At 41.8% G+C, this 18,805-nt stretch overlaps 2 long non-coding RNA genes across 2 annotated transcripts; one reads left to right on the forward strand and one right to left on the reverse strand.

Moving 5' to 3' along the window:
* Positions 1-310: 310 nt before the first annotated feature.
* LOC138920425 (uncharacterized) lies at positions 311-7,038 on the reverse strand. The gene is made up of 2 exons (XR_011431580.1): positions 6,775-7,038; positions 311-2,734 (listed from the first exon to the last, which is right to left on the reverse strand). It is a non-coding gene; the product is annotated as an uncharacterized lncRNA (long non-coding RNA).
* A 6,180-nt stretch (positions 7,039-13,218) lies between these two features.
* LOC111770134 (uncharacterized) lies at positions 13,219-18,179 on the forward strand. The gene is made up of 4 exons (XR_002803091.2): positions 13,219-13,499; positions 13,798-13,942; positions 14,953-15,071; positions 17,848-18,179. It is a non-coding gene; the product is annotated as an uncharacterized lncRNA (long non-coding RNA).
* The last annotated feature ends 626 nt before the right edge of the window (positions 18,180-18,805 follow it).

An 18,805-nucleotide genomic window follows, 5' to 3' on the forward strand; every position in this document is an offset into this window, starting at 1 on the left:
TTTCATTCTTGTCTTTTCAAATGTTTTTGGATTATGCTTGGTTTTATGATGCACTTAGCTTTTGAGATACTATTTTCATTCTATCACTAGTCTATTTTAAAACAACATTTTCAATTCAAGGAGCAATCACCAAGTACTTTTCTATGAATCACTGTGCTTGGGGACAAAGAAAAGAGATAACCACATCTCTGCCTTTATAGTAAACAACTGTGATGCATGAAATATATGGAATATATACTAAAATGAGCTTTAAAAGTACCATGATGTCTTAGTCGGCCTGGGCTGCTATAACAAAATACCATAAACCGGGTGGCTTTTCAACAACAGACATTTATTTCTCATCGTTCTGGATGTTGGCAGCCCCACATTAGGTGCCAGTATGGTCGCGTGCTGGTGAGAATCCTCTTCTGGGCTCAGGTGGCTGACTTCTCACTGCATCCTCACGTGGCCGTAAAAGGGGCAAGTTGGCTTTCTGGCCTCTTCTTATGAGGATACTAATCCCATTCATGATGGCCCCACCCTCATAACCTAATTACTTCCCAAAGGCCCTACCTCCAAATATCATCACAATGGGGATTAGATGTCAACATGGATTTTGGGAGGACACATTCAGTCCACAACACATGACAAATGAGTTCTCAAAAGTTAATTCTGGTGGCAGGCACTGTGGCCTAGTGGTTAAGTTTGGCACACTCTGCTTTGGTGGCCCAGGTTTGGATCCCAGCTGTGGACCTACGTCACTTGCTGGCGGCCATGATGTAGTGGGGACCCATATACAAAATAGAAGATTGGCACAGATGTTAGCTCAGGATGAATCTTCCTCAAGCAAAAAGAGGAAGATTAGAACAGATGTTACCTCAGGGTGAATCTTCCTCAGCAAAAAAAAAAGACAAGAAAAGGAATAGTTAATTCCGACAAGGGAAATATCTGGAAAGACTTCAGGGAGGAGCGTGTATTTGAACTGGACACTGAAGGATAATGGTGGTAGTGAGCCTAGATTTCTGAAGTCATAAAATCAGGTGTATAAAAATGTAACTTTTTTATTCTCTTAAAAGCAGACAATTTCTATCTTAAGTCCCTATTTCTGCTTAATATCAGAAAATTTAATCTATGCATTTAATTAGACAGCCAAATGTAGAGGGTTCTTATGAATTTCAGTTGAAATTCAGTCAAACATAGCCTTGCTAGTCAAGCTGCAGTCCGTGGACAGCAGCGCAGTGTCGTCTGATTGCTTATTAAACATCAGACTCTTGGCCCGCATCCCAGATCTTCTGAGTCAGTATCAAGATCTTATCAATATTCCCTGGATCGAAGTAGCAGTTTAACAAGATTTCCAGGTGATTTGCGTGCACATTAAAATTTGAGAAACCCTGAAATGAAGTATTTGTCTCTCCACCCCTTACGTGCGCAGTCAAGGTCAGCTACTGAATCTGCTGCAGGTGAACCCTCCGCTGCTGCTAGCCTCAGCTGAGATGCGAGCCTGTCTGCATCTGCTCTCCAGCCTTACCTTCCCTCCTCTGCTGTGGTTTTCCCTTATCCTCGCTACAAGGCCTTTAAGGATCTTCCACATCTCTCTCTTTTCATTAATCTCACATTTCTCTGGCTTTTGAAAATTCCTCCATTTTCGCAGAAACTTTCTGGCTTGCTTGGTCTTTGTGGAATCCTGTCAGCCCAGGCATCTGGTTCAAGTATTCAGTCACTACAGGTGCTGTGCTGACCTTCCTGCAGTCGAGGAATGTGTGGTACAGGCTGTGTTTGACTGCATTACTGAATTCATTATAAACGATAAATACTGAGTGGAAGTCAAATGTAAAAGGTGCTGGGGGTACAGTCACAAACTCTTCAACGGTTTTCTTATTAATTCAAACTCCACTGACTTAGAATATGTGATAGTCAAGACAAGGTCTGGGATGATGGTTATTTATCTGAAAGAGGTCCTAACTCATAACTAAAGTTCCTTCTAGCTTCAAGATCATCCATCCATCCTCCTAACAAACACTTATTGAGTGGCCAATATATGTGAGACATTGGGCTAGGAATTACGATTAAAAAGATTCTAGTCCCTGCTTCAAGGAGATAAGGAAGAAATACATAATATTAATTATACATACGGGAAATAATGGGAGCAGACTGTAGGACACAGGTTATGCTGTTGGTGGTAGGGGAGAGAAGGGGCAAGCTTGTAATCCTTATAAAGCTAAAAAGGATGTTAGACATATATTAATAAACAAATTGCTTTCATACAGTTTTCAAATCCAGTTACATATATTGTACTACATTTGATAATTCTTATCTGTTAGTGAAAAGCACTTCCTTTATTAGTCAATAGGAACTTTATTAGTCAGTGTAAACTTGGCTGTTAATTTCCTAACTCCACATATAAGAAAGTAACAAAACTATTTTTAAAAATTATCTAATTGAGTTTTTTCTTATTTCAAATTGGTCTTCAAATGGCTAAGATTTTATTGCTAATGTACTAAAATGACATAGAGAATAAAAAGACATAGAGAAGACAATCAGATGGTAAAACATAGTGCCTGGTCTCTTACCTGAAAGAGTAAGGCTGGGCTGGCCCTGCGGCACAGTGATTAAGTTCATGCACTCCGCTTCAGTGGCCCAGGTTCATGGGTTTGGATCTTGGGCGCGGACCTACACTACTTGTCAGCCACGATCTGGTGGCGACCCACATACAAAATAGAGGAAGATTGTTCACAGGGATGTTAACTTTTATAACCTTAATAAAAAAAAAAATAGAGGAAGATTGGCTCAGATCATAGCTCAGGGTGAAACTTCCTCAGCAAAAAAAAAAAAAAAAAAAAAAAAAAGAGTAAGGCTATCAATGAAATACTTTTGTTTTCTAGAATAAGAGTAGCTATAAAAATAATATCCTCAAACTAAATATAGTCTTACATACCATCCAGCAATTGCACTGCTAGGTATTTACCCATTTGAGCTGAAAAACCTGCAAGCACACCAAAACAACTGTGGTGCATCCATACAACAAAGTGTTCCTCAGCAATAAAAAGAAATGAGCTACTAAGCCACAACGAGACATGGAGGAAACTTACATGCATATTGCTAAGTGAAAGAAGCCAGTCTGAAGAAGCTACATACTGTATGATTCCAACTACATGACATTGTGGAAAAGGCAAAACTGTAGAGACAGCAATAAAAAGATCCGTGATTTCCAGGGGTTTGGAGAGGGGGTAGGATGAATGGGTGGAGCACAGCGCATTTTTAGAGCAGCGAAACTATTCTTATGATACCATAGTGGCGTGTACAGGACATCACGCATTTGTCACAACCTATAGGACCTACAACACAAAGAGTGAATTGTAATGTATGCAAATTTAAAAATCCATTTGGTAGGTCAAGGGATACCAGGGAAAAATGCAGACTCTAGAGAACCTAACTGCATCGCAAATGCATGAAACAACCTTGCTGAGGGGAGCAGGGGTGGGGCCCGCTGCTGACCTAAATAACTTTGGAAATGGAGTCTGTAAGGCAAACGGCAAAGGGAACTTCACACAGTACTGTACTCTAGTCGATACAATTGCCTCCTCCAAGGGAATGGGAATTCTGATACTGCTATACTCCTATACTGGACTTGAACAAGTAAGTAAATTGATGACAGATGTGGGAGCCAGGTTTTTCATTGCTGAAGTGGGAATTTAAAGCAAGGGCAGGAGGCTAGAATGATCTATGTGGTAATGAATTAGAGTTGGAGACATCAGGAAGAACTCCTGTGGATACAAATGACCACACATAGAAATATTTACATGTGCACGTGTACACGCAGGTGCTTTAGTTTGCTGTGGTTGCATAACAACTTGGTTGCTTAAAACAAGTAAAATTCTGGAGGACAGGAGTCTAAAATCAACGTATCGGTGGGCTGCACTCTTTTTGGAGGCTCCAGGGGAGAGCCTGTCCCTTGCCTCTTCCAGCTTCTGGTGGCTTCAGGCTTTCTTTGGCTTGTGGCTGCATCACTCTAATTTCTGCCTCCATGGTCACATTGCCTCCTCCTTTTTGTGTGTCTCTTTTATAAGGATACATGCAATGGCATTTAGGGCCCATCCAGATACTCCAGGATTATCTCCTTATCTCAAGATCCTTCACTTAATCACAATTGCAAATACCATTTCCCCAGATAATGTACATTCACAAGTTCCAGGGATTTGAAATTGATATCTTTTTTGGGCGGGGCATGCATTTTTCGGCCTACCACACACAGATTAGTATACAAACACATATTTCTTTGCTCTGACAGCTGGGAAGGCCTAAGAGAAACAACACTCTGGTAGCAAAAAGACCTTGGTTTCTAATACCATTATGTAGTAGAAGGAAGCAGGATCCTTGGAGCAATGGCTGATTCTAGGACCCGGGCAGGAAATATACAAAAGGAGGCGGGAACCTCTTGCAGTGCCAGAAAGTAAGGAAGCTCTCAAAAATCACAACAAGAAAAACACATTTATAGGAATATTTCAAAGGGACACAAGAATCACTGAAAGAGCTCTCAATGGCCAAAGTTGGAAAAATCTGAGGAACAAAATAAATAAAATACTATTGAGTTATGACCCAAAGTTTAACATAAATATCCATGAGTCCATACTAATATAAATAAATGTTTGAGTAGGTTAATAAATGGAGAAGAGACAAATCTCCTGTGGAAAATTCCAAGTAACTTATGTAGATACTCCACCCTAAACGAGGTGAGCATGACTCTTCACTCCTTAAGTGTGGGCTGTGCATAGTGACTTCCCTCCAAATAATACAGTATGGAAAAGGGGAAAAAGAGAATAACTTTACAGTGGAGAAATCTGACAAATACTTCAGCCAGGTGATCAAGGTCAACATCAACAGTTACAAATCATGTTGACTGTCTACACTGTTGATATGATGTGATGAAAATAACGCTTAATCTTTGTGGTCTTTCTTCCCCAAACCCGTAAGTCTGTTTATTGTGATAGAAACATCAGGCAAATTCAAATTGAGGGACATTCTACAAAATGCTTCACCAGTACTCCTCAAAACTATCAACGTCATCAAAAACAAGGAAAGTTGGAGAAACTGTCATGGCCAAGAGGACCCTACAGAGGCACGACAACTAGATGTAATGTGATACCCTGGATGGGATCCTGGGACAAAAAATGGACATTAGAGAAAAACTAAGGAAATCTGAATAAAGTGTGGACCTTAGTTAATAATAGTGCATCAGTATTGGCTCACCAATTATAACAAATGTACCACACGAATGTAAAATGCTCCTAATAGGGGTGACTGTGTGCAGAGGTGGGGCAGTGTATTGATACTCTCTGTACTATATGCTCAATTTTTCTGTATATCTAAAACTTTCCAAAAACTAAAGTCTACTGATAGAATAATATCTCCATTGCTACTTCACTGTCTTCACAGAGCTTAGCTTCCTAGCCATCTCCCCTGGTGGGCAGCAGTACATGAGCGTGGGGTCTGGAGTGGGCTGCAGATCCCGTCTCCCTCAGCCACCTCTGTGGACTGTGACAAGATTCTTAACCTCTCTGCTCTTCAGTTGCCTTGTGGCCATGATAATAACATGGCTCAGTTACTTCACTGAGATAATATTATACTTCCTCCCCTAGAATTGTTGTGAGATTTAAAACATATAGTATCTTGGTGGTAAATTCCATGAAGCAAGAGATCTTGTCTTTTATGACCCATCAGTGTATCCTTCACCCCTGTTCTGCCTGGTACAGGGGTCGGTAAACTTTTTCTGTAAAGAGCTAGACAAAAAAACGTCTTAAGCTTTGTGAGCTATCCGGTCTCTGTTTAACAATTCAACACTGCTGCTGTAGCACAAAAGCAGACTCAGACAATATGTAAATGAATGGGCGTGGTAAGGTTCCTATTAAACTTTACTTACGGATGCTGAAATTTAAATTGCATATATAATTTTCATGTGCCATGAACGATTACTCTTCCTGTGATTTTTTTCCCCAACATTTCCTTTTTTTCTTTTTTAAAGATTGCCACTGAGTTAACATCTATTGCCAATCTTCCTTTTTTTTTCCTTCTCCCCAAAGCACCCCCAGTACATGGCTGTATATTCTAGTTGTAGGTCCTTCTGGCTCTGCTATGTGGGATGCTGCCTCAGCATGGCTTGATGAGTGGTGCTAGGTCCATGCCCAGGATCCAAACCAGCTAATCCCTGGCCCGCTGAAGCAGAGCTTGAATTTAACCACTTGGCAGCCAGGCCAGGCCCACCCCAACCATTTCAAATGTAAAACCATTCTTAGGCAGGATCTGCAGCTCACTACAGACCCCATGCACATAAAGCCCTACACATCAAAGTGAGCTAGCCAGAAAGTTAAGCTCTTTGATTGCCAAAAAAAAAAAAAATTTAGCAGATTATGAAAAAACTGAAATAGTAACGAGGATAGTATTTTTTAAGATCCTAAAGGAAGACAGTGGGCCAGATTTAGCCTACAGGCCATAGTTTGCTGACCCCTGGTCTAGTACAAGGTAAGTATTTGCTAAATTCAGAAGACATTTAGTAATATAGTGAGCAATAGCATTAGTATTCTCATCTATTTCTTTTATGTCTGTAGCAGCTAGAAAGTGAATGTTTATAAGATCATGCGATTTGGATTTATAATTTCAACTGTGTATTTGCAATTACTTCCTTTAAAAAACCAAAACAATACCTTCCTTTCCACAGACCCTATATTTTATAGTGACAGACCTTTTCACCCTTAACTTTCTAAAGAGTTAACAACATTGAAAAAAATAAAATAATTTTACCTTTTCTTCAGTTTCTTTCTTAATTATGAGGTTTTAGAAATGAGATATGGAATAAAAAATTATTTAGTGAGTTCATTTTTTTTCCTGTAGATCCTTCGTGAAATCGTTTGACCCAGCTCTGATTTAGAAGAGGTTCTGGAGATTCCAGTTTAAAACCCTCAGAGGGCAAACAGCGGCAGCTCTGTGGAACTATTCCGTAAGTCTTTCTGACAGCATGCCTAGCTTGTTTTCCCCTAGGCTCTGTTCACAGTGGAACATTCTGTGTTGGAGGGAGCTGCGTGCATTACCTCACTGCTATCACCCTGCACAGAAATGCTGAAGAACCACGGAGGCGGCTTTCCAGAACCACGGTTATGACCCTCAAGTCAGAAGGTGACTGTTCTGCAATCAACCCGAAGAGAAATAAAGAAGCAGAAGCATTTTAATTTATTCCCAAACTCTGGTTCAAAGTCTTACATATGATGAAGCTTCCTAGAAAATATAAATTCTACACAAAGTGAGACTGTTTTCAATGAACAAAAATGCTGGGAGGTTGTTGCAATGTTTTTAAAAAATCCACTTGATTCCTGGCTTCTGGAGACAAGCATTGGGTCCTGCCTTCTGTTCTATCCCCCACAGCACGTAGCAACCAGTTTCCAAATTGTATGTGCTGCGTTGTGGAAGTGAATTACAAATTCTTATTCGTTTAATTTAGCTATTGGAGTGGAACCAAGAAAGAACAGAGGGGCCTGAGCCAAATCACAGTTGGGAAGAAGCGTTAGTTAACCTGCATTCTTCAGAAGGCTCACCCCCTACACTGGCATGCACAGCTCAGTGTGATGACTTGGATGCAAGAAGTACGGATTGCCTGTCTTTATACTTTTCAGGAGAAGGGAATGTGTGTCTTTTAAAATCACATCTCCCTTGAGAACAGTCCCATGAAAAGACCTAACAGCACTTTTTCCTCTGGAAGCCCCTTGTACAATGCATCACGTATCAGAGAAGACTTCTGTCAACTATGGAGGTCTAGGCAAACGTAAAGCTTAACAAAGTTACTCTAATTACCAAATAAAATCATTTATTTTACTTAAAATTACCTAGTGAATTGATTTAAAATTAACAATAAAATAGAAGGATGAACCATTACATTTAAAAATAGGTTACCTATAAGCGGGGAGAGAATGGAGGGGACAGAGAAAGAAGTTAGATTTCTTCAAATACGTTTTGTTCATAGATTTGGTTTTGGAACCATATAAATGTTTTACATAATCATAATATAAGATTAAATTTAAAATTAAAAATATAAACAAATAAACTTGAAAACAGATCCAGTTGATGGCATAATTACAGAGAGAGGCATTATCCTAAATGTCTTTAAAATAGAGTAATTTGGCTGCATATACTTAAAGGTATATATCCTAAGGACAAAAAGAACTATAAAAATAATCCTAAACTGTTTTCAGTAATCATATCGTGGGGGCTGCGGTAGACAGGGGCAGAGTCTGCCCGTCCTGCCTCCTGCCCCGTCCTTTCTCACGTTGTATCCCAGCTCCATCTCAGTGTCTGCTTCCAGAGAACCCAACCTGCCAAGAGGAAGGAGCAGTGCTATTATTCTGAGACCTTTATATGTGTAGTTTGAGATAAAACAAATCAGTAATCACGTTCGTTTTGTTTAAAATCAGAATTTTGGGAGTAGGAGAAAGAAGTTTCAACAGAAGACAAGGCTTAAGTAAAAACCCTGTAGATTTGGATTATAATTCAAAGTATTAAGGTGAAAAACGTGATATACTTTATATTTAAAATGCATATTTTTGTATCAGTCAGCTTTAGCTGCTTAACAAACCACCCCAAAGTTTAAGGGCTTAAAGCAACAAACATTTTTATTTCTCATGACTCTGTGGGTTAGCTGGGTGGTTCTTCTGGTTTGGGCTGGCTAGTTTGGAGATGGACTGTGAAGGATAGCATAATTCACACGTCTGGGGCCTCAGCTGCGACAGCCAGGATGGCAGTGCCTCTTTCCAGCTGGGCTTTTTTCCTCAAGGACGCTAACTCAGCCTTCTCCCCAACATTACAGTGAGCAAGCCCTCATTGCCCATGTGCGTGTCAGATCTCTGCTTTTGTCACCTTTGCTGTTGTCCATTAGCCAAGACAAGATACAAGGCCAAGCCCAGATTTGAGGGCTAGAAAAATAGATTCCACGTCAAGACAGGAGGGCAGTCAAACTTGCGTTGCAAAGAGGCATGTTGCATACAGGACGCAGAGGGATTTGTGCCTATCTTTGCAACTTACCATAATTTCCTAGCGCTATTTAAAAGACCTGGAAACAATTATCTACTAAAAACTGCTATTTTGAGACCATGATCTGGCCACTACAGGTCCTCACTGCTATCCAGGTGGTCATTGTTCCTAGGTATTTTCAAATGAGTAGGAATCAGCACTAGGACTCCCTGGAGAGATGGCTGCTTCCAGGTCTGGGGCAAGAAAAGTAAAAGATGAAGCTGGAATATCTTATAACACCAGACCACAAGAAAACTATTAAAGACTACTAGGGTTGTATCAAGGGACCTGGAATATGGAAACGACCTAAATGTCTGTCGACAGATGAATGGATAAAGAAAATGTGAAATATAAATAAAAATATTATATAAATATATAAACGCACACACTATGGAACATCATCCAGCCACAAAAAGAATGAAATCTTGCCATTTGCAACATCATGGATGGAGCTTAAGCGCATTATGCTAAGTGAAATAAGTCAGAGAAAGACAAATACCACATCATTTCTCTTATATGTGGAATCTAAAAGAAAAAAAACCCCAAAAACCCAAGCTCATAGATACAGAGAATAGATTGGTGGTTGTCAGACGTGGAGGGTTGGGGTGGGTGAAATGGGTGAAGGTTGTCAAAAGGTACAAACTTCCAGTTATAAAATAAATAAGTCCTGGGAATGTAATGAACAGTACGGCAACTATAGTTAATAATATCGCATTGCACATTTGCAAGTTGCTAAGAGAGTAAATCTCAAAACTTTTCATCACAAGAAAAAAAACTCTGTAACTATGTGAGGTGATGGATGTTAACTAGACTTATTGTGGGGATCATTTCACAATACATACAAATATCAAATCATTATACACCTGAAACTAATATAATATTGCATATCAACTATACCTCAAGAAAAATTATTTCATAATACAGGATATATACTGTTATTATAGAACACTGCACTTAGTAAAGTAAAAAAAAGAAAAAGGAACTTGGAACCAACTTGAATAGACTTACAACAGCCAAAGATGGAGAAATTTGAGCATTAATTAGAATAATAACTGCAAGGTATTAAAATACATCAAAAATGTTTAAAATCCCTGAGTTCATAATGACGCTAAAGAAAAAAATACCATTGGTCATCTTTGGAGGATGCTCACAAACTAAGTCATTATTTTAAAAACTGGTAATTAAGCAAAGAATCAAGCATTTATTTTGTCTTTTTTATATTAGTTGTACCACAAGGTAACCTGATAGTTGATGATGGCAAGTTTCTCTTTATAGATGTTTCCAGCTAATAAATGAAGAAGAATGATGCCATTTTTCTATCTCTAGTGAATTAATCAATCTAGGTAACGGTCATCATCAATTGCAAACACATACATGCACACAAAGACAGCTAGACATCATGGGCCTCCTGCTGGAATATACAGCACTACTTGTGAAATCGTCTTGCCCCCCAAAAAACAAACATCATATCTGAATCTGATCAAGACTCTAAATTGAAGCATCGGCATAGAGGTCAGAGGAATGGGTGTTAAATGACACCATAGGGATGAAATCAGAAAATCTAGCCCTGCAGAAACAAACAATCTTGTCTCTTTAACAAAAAATTGCAAGGCATTAAAAAAAAGGGGGGAAACCTAAAGATTAAGAGAGTTAAGACATATCAACCAACTGCAATAAATGGACTGATGTTTGTCTCCCTTCAAAATTCACATGTTGGTGGTGGCCTTCAGGAGGTGATTAGGTCACAAGGCGGGGAGCCTCTTGAGTGGGATCAGTGCCTTATAAGAGAGATCCCAGAGAGTTCCCTTTCCCCTTCCACCATGTGGGAACCAAGAGAGGAGACGACTGTCTATGAAAAAGGAAGCAGGCCCTCGCCAGACGCTGAATCTGCTGGCGCCTTGATCTTGGACTGCCAGCCTCCAGAACTGTGAGAAATCAGTGTTTGTTGTTGAAGCCACACAGTCTATGGTATTTTTGTTATAGCAGCCCAAAGGGACTAAGGCAGACTTTACTGGGCTTCTGATAAAAAAACAAAGTGCAAAAAATGTTTACAAAAATTGTTTCACAGGAAACTGTGCAACCTGATTGTGTATTTGTTGCTATTTTGGTGCTAGCAGTTTCATTTTTTTAGGTGTGATGATATTGTACTTATGTTTTAAAGAATCTTCCTTTTTCATGATATCTACTGAAATATGTATGTATGATTTCTGGGATTTGCTTTAAAATAATCTGGGTGGGGAGAACAGATGGGATTCTAGAAAAGGAAAGATTGCCTATGAGCTTTGTCGATGAAAATAAGCCATAACCAATCTATAAATAAAAATTTGGGTGAGTTTATTCTGACCTAAAATGTGAGGGCCATGGCGTGGGGCCTTTCTTCCCGAAGAAGTGGGGTGCACAGAGTGGTTATATACCCCCAAAAAGGATGTTTCACATATGATTGAAATGTCCCTTTTACAATCATTGCAAGACTGCTCTGTCGGCATGGCGATTGATGGACACAGCAGGTAGGTCGCTGTCTCCGTGGACACCGCTGGGTGGCAGTCTGTTGTCTCAAGCCGGGTGGTCACAGGTGAGGTGGGTGGTCAAAGGTGAGTACAGCAATCAGTTCCTAGCCTAAGGAAAGATGCTCATCCTTAAGGAAATGCCAATGCGGGGGAAGTTGCACCTTTATCCTAAGGCCATTTGTTCTTGCCATAGGAAATGTTTAAAGCAGATATACGATGCGTGCTCAACAGCCATGTCAGGCCCTTTTGGAAAAACAAAGCCAGGCCGAAAGGTTTATACTAAATGGCTTCCTCATATACTCCAATATATCCTATTGCTTGCCATTTCTATTTGTCAGCTTTTAACTGTTGATGCTGAGTGGCATAATGGTTTATTATACCATTCCCTCTACTTTTATATATGCTTGAAATTTTCTATATCAATAAAACACACACACAAAGACAACATTAGGAAGATCAGGGCATAATAAGGCTCGACTGGAAAAAATGACGACAAGCATACCTAGCAAGGAGAAAAAATATGACAGTGAAGTGCAACAGCATTGACTTGGTTGAAAGATTTCTATCATATTTGACTTCCTCTTCTCTGTGGTCTATTTTCTTTATTCTCTCAACAGGATTTTCTTTGATACTTATGCTAGTCTCCATTTGACCAGCCAAGATCCATTCTCTTGCCCTTCTTTGCCTTTTTCCGGATTCCTGGAGGCTACCTCTAGGAGCTGTGTCACCCAGTCTCCAATATAGATTGACTTCTGGTTGCGTTTTGTCTGAGAATCACGGAGCAGACAGAAGTCAGGATGCAAGCTCCTCCCCTTCCTCCCCGCTGGGCACCGAGGTGTTAACCGCGGCAGTTTCCTTCTTGCAGCTCCAGCTCTTGCAGGACGGCTCCTCCTCCCTGGCTGTGCTCTCCCTGAGCTCTGATAACACGATTTGCTCCGCTTCTCCCTTCAGGCCCAGGCACGCTAATAGATTCCCACCCTTGCAAGCTCCAGATGCTTCAACATCTCTTGCTTGGTCCTTTCATGAAAGCACTCTTGAAATAGTCCCTTCATTAAAGCCTCCTCAGTTAAAATGTGTGAACCTAATTGCCAGGTCCTGAACAGATACAGTTCACCTTAATGACACACTATTTTCAGGATAACTGTATTTTACACTACTCAAAGCTGGAGCTGAATTAATTGCCAACAAATACTTACTGAGTACCCGCTGTGTGCCAGGCACTGTGCAGATAGATATCTGCTTATACAAGCGTGAATGAACCAGAGGTCTCTGGCCTCATGAGACATAGAGTCCACGAGGAGAGTAAGACGGTATAACAAAATCCTTCTAGTTGAATTGAAATGCTGAACCCAAACTGGCTTATGCAAAAAGGGGAATTCATGGGATTTTTTTTAAAAAGTTCAGAAACAGGGCTTGCTTCCCAGGAAGTTTTATCTAGGACTTCAAGCAATGTCGCCAAACCCAATTTCTCTCACGGTTCGGGCTCTGTTTGCCAAGTGAGGACTCAGTGTTCAAACTAGCTCTTCCATGGGGCAGCAGACGTGACGCCGCAGTTGGGAGGACCGCGCGAGCGCCAGAAAATATCTCAGCCCTGCTCAGTGGCCGGTCGGGAACGCGGCGCTCTGATTGGCCGGCCGGAGCCTCCACGCCGTCGTCAGCCCTGGGAGCGGAGTCTGCGCGTGAAACGCCCGGATGCAGAATAGGGGCGGGGTCTTCTGCAGAGGAGCGCTGCAGTATAGAATCCAGCCGCAGCAGCTCCAAAAACGTTAGACGTTCGCGAAGAAAGATACACAATGATGTGTCCTGATAAGTAAATTGAAGCTGATCAATATTGTTGTGCAAGGTGACGTAAGGGCAAAGCCTCTCCGGGTGAGCCCCGTCTGATTTTAACCGCACCTCTAGCGCTCAGTTCCCAAGCGCCTGGACGGCCTCCACCTCTCGTTCTGCCTCGGGGCTTCCTTGGTAGGTTTGGGAGCTCGCTCTGACCGCATTCAGGGAGAACTGGAGTGTGCACCAGGGCAGCCCTTAACCAAAAGAGGAGAGAAGCTGGTGGGAAAAGGCCCCAGCCTCCAATCCTTTTAGAGGACAATCCTGAAGCACATTCTACAGGGTTCATCAGACGGTTCCCAGGCGGAGGGAGCCCCGGTTGCTCATAAGCGTAACCAACCAATAAGTGGGTCTTTTACTGGATTTTCCTGCTCCCCCATCTCACTCTCCATCGCTCCCTCACTAATCCCGCCCTAAGTCCTTATCCTATCAGTCTCTGCTCAGGAGATATCAAGCTGAAACCCAGCGGGAGAGGAGCTCGCCAGTCACAGCAAGAAGACCGTGGTTTTGAAAAGGAGAGAACTCTCCCATCAAATAGGAAAAATATATCAATTTTAGACAGAGGAGAGCTAAGAAAGGTAAAAATGAAAGTGTATTAATGAAAGCACGACTGAATTGCTTCTACAGTTTAATAATAATTGTAAGGATTCTTACAATTACTTGCATATTAACATAATTCGTCAGGATAATAAATGTAATGTGTATAATTATTAAAGTTGGTTAACCTTGTTCCCCTCTATGCACTGCAATTTTTTTGAAAGCAGGAAGTGCTCCAAACTGATATCTCTAAATTAAATTTAACTCAATAAATTTGCCTTGAGTGTATTCTGTATCCAAAGCACTTTGCTAAGTGCTGTAAAACAAATTGTCCTCTCTCAAGAGGTCCTCAGAGTCTAGTGAAGGCAACAGATATACGTAATTAGCTCAAGACTTACCAAGGGAACTCTGAGGTTACAGGTATAATCGTAGTACCCGGTGATCCCTTAGTAAACATCATATATTCATTCATCTTTTACTGAACATATACCTTATGCCAGATCTGTATGAGGAGCTGTATTATTCAGGTGCAAAAAATATCAATGTGTTTCCAAAGGCCAACTCTTCTTACAACTACCTGCAACTTCTTTACCTTTGCTGTGAGCATCTTTCCTGCCTTTCTGAGACTCTCCAAAGAAAACCCCCCATTTGGTCTTTTTCATTGCCTCCCACGCCTACTTCCTGAGGGTTTTGGAACTTCTTCCTCTGGAAAACACAAATGCTACTCTTACAGATTCACAGAATGTTAGTTCTGAAAGGGATCTTCATGTTTTTCATAGAAATCCGTATATATACTGTATACTAAGAAAAAGGAATAGGAAGGTTTGTGGCTGGAAGTGGCAGATCCAGGGGCTCCGGCTGCCCTGAGGGCTGAGGGTTCAATACCTCTGCATGCCAGTGTGACTAGACGGGGGCAAGCAAATGACTGTCAGCCTGCCCAAAAGCCGTTCCTGTCACACTGATGTTACTTAGCACACTTGCTTGGAAATACTACCTTAGAGATTGTTTAGCCCAGCCCTTCAGTGTGTTTGTTTATTTTCTGGTGCTTCAGTTTTAGAAAGGAGAGAACCAAGGCTCAGAGAGGTGGCGCGGCTTACCCTAGAGCGCATACTGAGTCGGAGTTTCTCCCACTAGCTCCATGTAGAGATGGCTCCTCTTCACCACTATAAGGTACTTTCACAATGCTCTAAGTCCAGGGTCCCCAACTTCCTGCCCCTTTGTTTATGTCTGGAAAGCGCGTCATTCCATTTCCCACTCATTTCTTCCTCTCCACTTGGTGACTTCCTATTCATCCTTCAAAGCCCAATTAGATTATTTACCTCCTTTGTCTAGCCTTCCCTATCTGCCCTGGGCAATTAGTCACTCCCTCTTCCTTTACCAGTGATTTCTTTTTTTAAAAACCAGCTTTAATAAGATACAACTTACATACACTGAAATGTGCCCAGTTTCAGCGTACAGCTCAATGCATTTTGACAAACGTATCCACCTGTGTGTCTACCACCACATCAATATGTAGAACATTTCCATTGCCCCAAAAGTTCCCTCATGCTCTTTTCAGTTAATTGCCCTCCTCCCCCAGCCCTAGGCAATCACTGATCTGCTTTCTGTCCCTGTAGATTAGATTTGTGTTCTCCAGAATATCATATAAATGGAATCAAACAATATGTACTGCCTTGCCCTTGGTTTCTTTTGCTCAGGATAATATTTTTGAAACTTGTCTATGTTGTTGTCTGTATCAGTAGTTTGTTCCTTTTGTGGGAGTAATATTCTATTATGTGGAGAGACCACAGTTTGTTTCATCATTCACCTGTTGATGGACATCTGGATTGTTTCCAGTTTTTTCGCTATTATGAATAAAGCTGCTGTGCACCCCCACAGCGTTTTACATTGACTTGTACTATAGCACTTTTCATGTTAATTCTAATTATAGTTTATATATAGTGGAAAGAGCACTACCACCAGAGCTGAGCCCTAGATTTCTGGTTCTAAGTTAATGATGTATGTAAATTGCTCAGCACAGTTTCAGCATATGGTAAATGCTTAATCAATAATAGCTATTATGGCTGCTGTTCTTTTTACCTGTGTGACCATGAATAAGTTACTTAACCTCTCTGAGTCTCAGCTTCTCCTCATGTGAAATGAGAAATTTCCAGGGTCTTGCCCGCAATGCTGAAACACACTGTGAGGGGTATCCAGCAATCATGTAGGGCGTTGGTAGGGGATGCTCTCCCAGTGGCCGATTAAATAATGGATGGTATGACTTAAGACTTGTTGGAGGGCCAGCCCGGTGGCATAGGGGTAAAGTTTCCACGTTCCATTTCGGTGTCCTGGGGTTCACCAGATCATATCCAGGGTGCAGACCTATGCACCACTTGTTGAGCCATGCTGTGGCAGGCGTCCCACATATAAAGTAGAGAAAGATGGGCATGGATGTTAGCTCAGGGTCAGTCGTCCTCAGCAAAAAAGAGGAGGGTTGGAGGCAGATGTTAGCTCAGGGCTAATCTTCCTCAAAAAAACAGACAAACAAAAGACTTGTTGGGAGTGACATGCTCAGCCAATTCAGTGGGAGGAGAGTTTACAGTGGGAAGCTGGGGAGAGATGGGCATAGGGAGCAGTAATAAGCTTCATGGAAAGTTACACACAGACACACAGGATGTGGGACAGAGCATTTCTTTGAGCTTCAGGGAGCATGTCCAGGATGGGCTTACATGTGTGCTAAAGCAAGTGAATTATGATGATCCTCCCCAAATAACTTGGCTTTAGTGCTAAGGATATCCAGCCAGGCTCAAGGTTGCACAAGCCTTTTTCCCGTAGCTCTTTGCTAATTGAATTAAACCCTTCTTGGCAACAAGGGAGTCTCCCAAAGACTGACGGGAAGGATTGATTTTGCCAGTTGCTTCAGGCTGTGTGTCTCAGCTCAAACGCCTCTTTTAGCTACTGCCTCCTCTCATCTTCCTGTGACCGTTAGTGACACCTGATCGCATTACACACCGGTGCCCTTCTGGGTATCATCTGTTGGCTAATACAATTGCTGCTAATTCGTAGAGGACAGGGCTCTGTACCCGGCTGGGGAGTCTTCACAGTGTCCTCACGCCCTTTTCAGCTTCAGCTGCAATGCCAATGGAATTTAAGGTACTTCACTCAGAAAAGGGAATGCTGTGTTTTGTTTTCCAGAATCACGTATGTGCTAGAACCCAAGCCAGCAGTAGAACAAAAGGAAAGCCACAGAATTAAAGTCTGTCTTCCAGCCCTTCACCTCCTCCTACTGTGGGCTTCAACTCACTGTCAAAGCTCACTGTGCCTTGCTCTGATGCCGGCCCTGACATTGGTTCCCCTACATTAAACCCAGCATATATGGGGTTAAAACCAAGAGCACCCAGCCCCTTCCCCTGCTTCTCCAGTTCCAGTAACTGGTTCTTGAAATTTATTGTGGGGAAACTGATAGCCAGAGAATAGCAAGAAGCTGAAACTTCCCAGACCCCAACTCCTCAGCTTCCTGACACCAGCGTAGGGGGTCGGAATTGATCACCCTAAAAGGTGTCTCTTTGGTTAAGGACAAGAGACTCTAAAAGAAACTTTGACCTTCCCCCTAACTGCCTAAAAGAATTCAAGATAGACGTCCTGTCCCCAGGACAGGCTGTCACCATAGATAACTCTGGGTATCAGTAGACTGTGAGGGTCCTTGCTAAGCCCATTCTTATCAAAGTTCTGTTTACCAAATCTCTGCTTTTCCATCTCCATGTGAATTGTCTTCCTCCCCTTCAAAGTCCCAAACCTCTACCCCCAACATCTTCCTTTGTCTTTAGCTGAAGATGGTATTTAAGGTGACATCTTCACCCATTCTGGCCCGATACTCAGTTTTTCTGGGTTTCTCCCATGTATATATGTTATAAAGCTTTGTTTGATTTTCTTCTGTTATTCTGTCTCATGTCAATTCAATCCTTAGACCAGCAAGAAGGACCTAGATGGTAGAGGAATTGTCTTCCTCCCCTAAACCAGAATTCACCATCCATCACAGAGGCAGACAACCAGGGACATGGATCTGTGGATTCTTTTATCTCACCATCCACCTCTCTGCAAGGAGCCTCACAAGGCCAAACACAGGCTGGTGGGAAGGTGCCAACCAGCAAGGCTACATGTTCCTCCTCCCTACAAGCAGCCACATTCCTCACAACCTTTGAAAACCCTTGCCTCCCATCTTTTGAAGAGACAAATTTGAGGGTTTACTCTCATCTCCCGGCTGACATCACCCAAAATAAACCCCTTTCCTTGCCATAAGCCTGGTGTTCCAGTTTTTATTTTGGCCCTCTCTTATGTGGTGGGTAAAAGAATGTGTGTTTGTGGCTGATAACAGCTCTGCCTGGAGCCTTCGCATGGCATTCTCCCAAGCTCTGAGCCTTCCTCCCATTCCTTCGTGATAACCTCTCTTTTGTGGCATATTTCCTTTTCGTTAAATTCATAAGTATCTAAAAATTGTGTTTCAAACTGCTAAGGCATCTCTCTCATAGGTCAAATACTTCATAGCTATAAGTTCCTTTGGAGAATTAGAATTTACCTCAAATGAGTGATTCGCAGGCTGAGCATTTCAGGTAACTTGATGTACCTGCAATTGGAGATATTTTGAGGCAGGTGGTTATTTTATTTTTTTTAAAGATTTTATTTTTTTTCCTTTTTCTCCCCAAAGCACCCGGGTACATAGTTGTGTATTCTAGTTGTGTCCTTCTAGTTGTGGCATGTGGGACGCTGCCTCAGCGTGGTTTGATGAACAGTGCCATGTCGGCGCCCAGGATTCAAACCAACGAAACACTGGGCCGCCTGCAGCGGCGCGCGCGAACTTAACCACTCGGCCACGGGGCCAGCCCCAAGGCAGGTGGTTATTTTAAGTTTACTTCATATCAGCTACT

This window comes from Equus caballus, chromosome 23 (assembly GCF_041296265.1).
Source record: "Equus caballus isolate H_3958 breed thoroughbred chromosome 23, TB-T2T, whole genome shotgun sequence".
Classification (NCBI taxonomy): domain Eukaryota; kingdom Metazoa; phylum Chordata; class Mammalia; order Perissodactyla; family Equidae; genus Equus; species Equus caballus.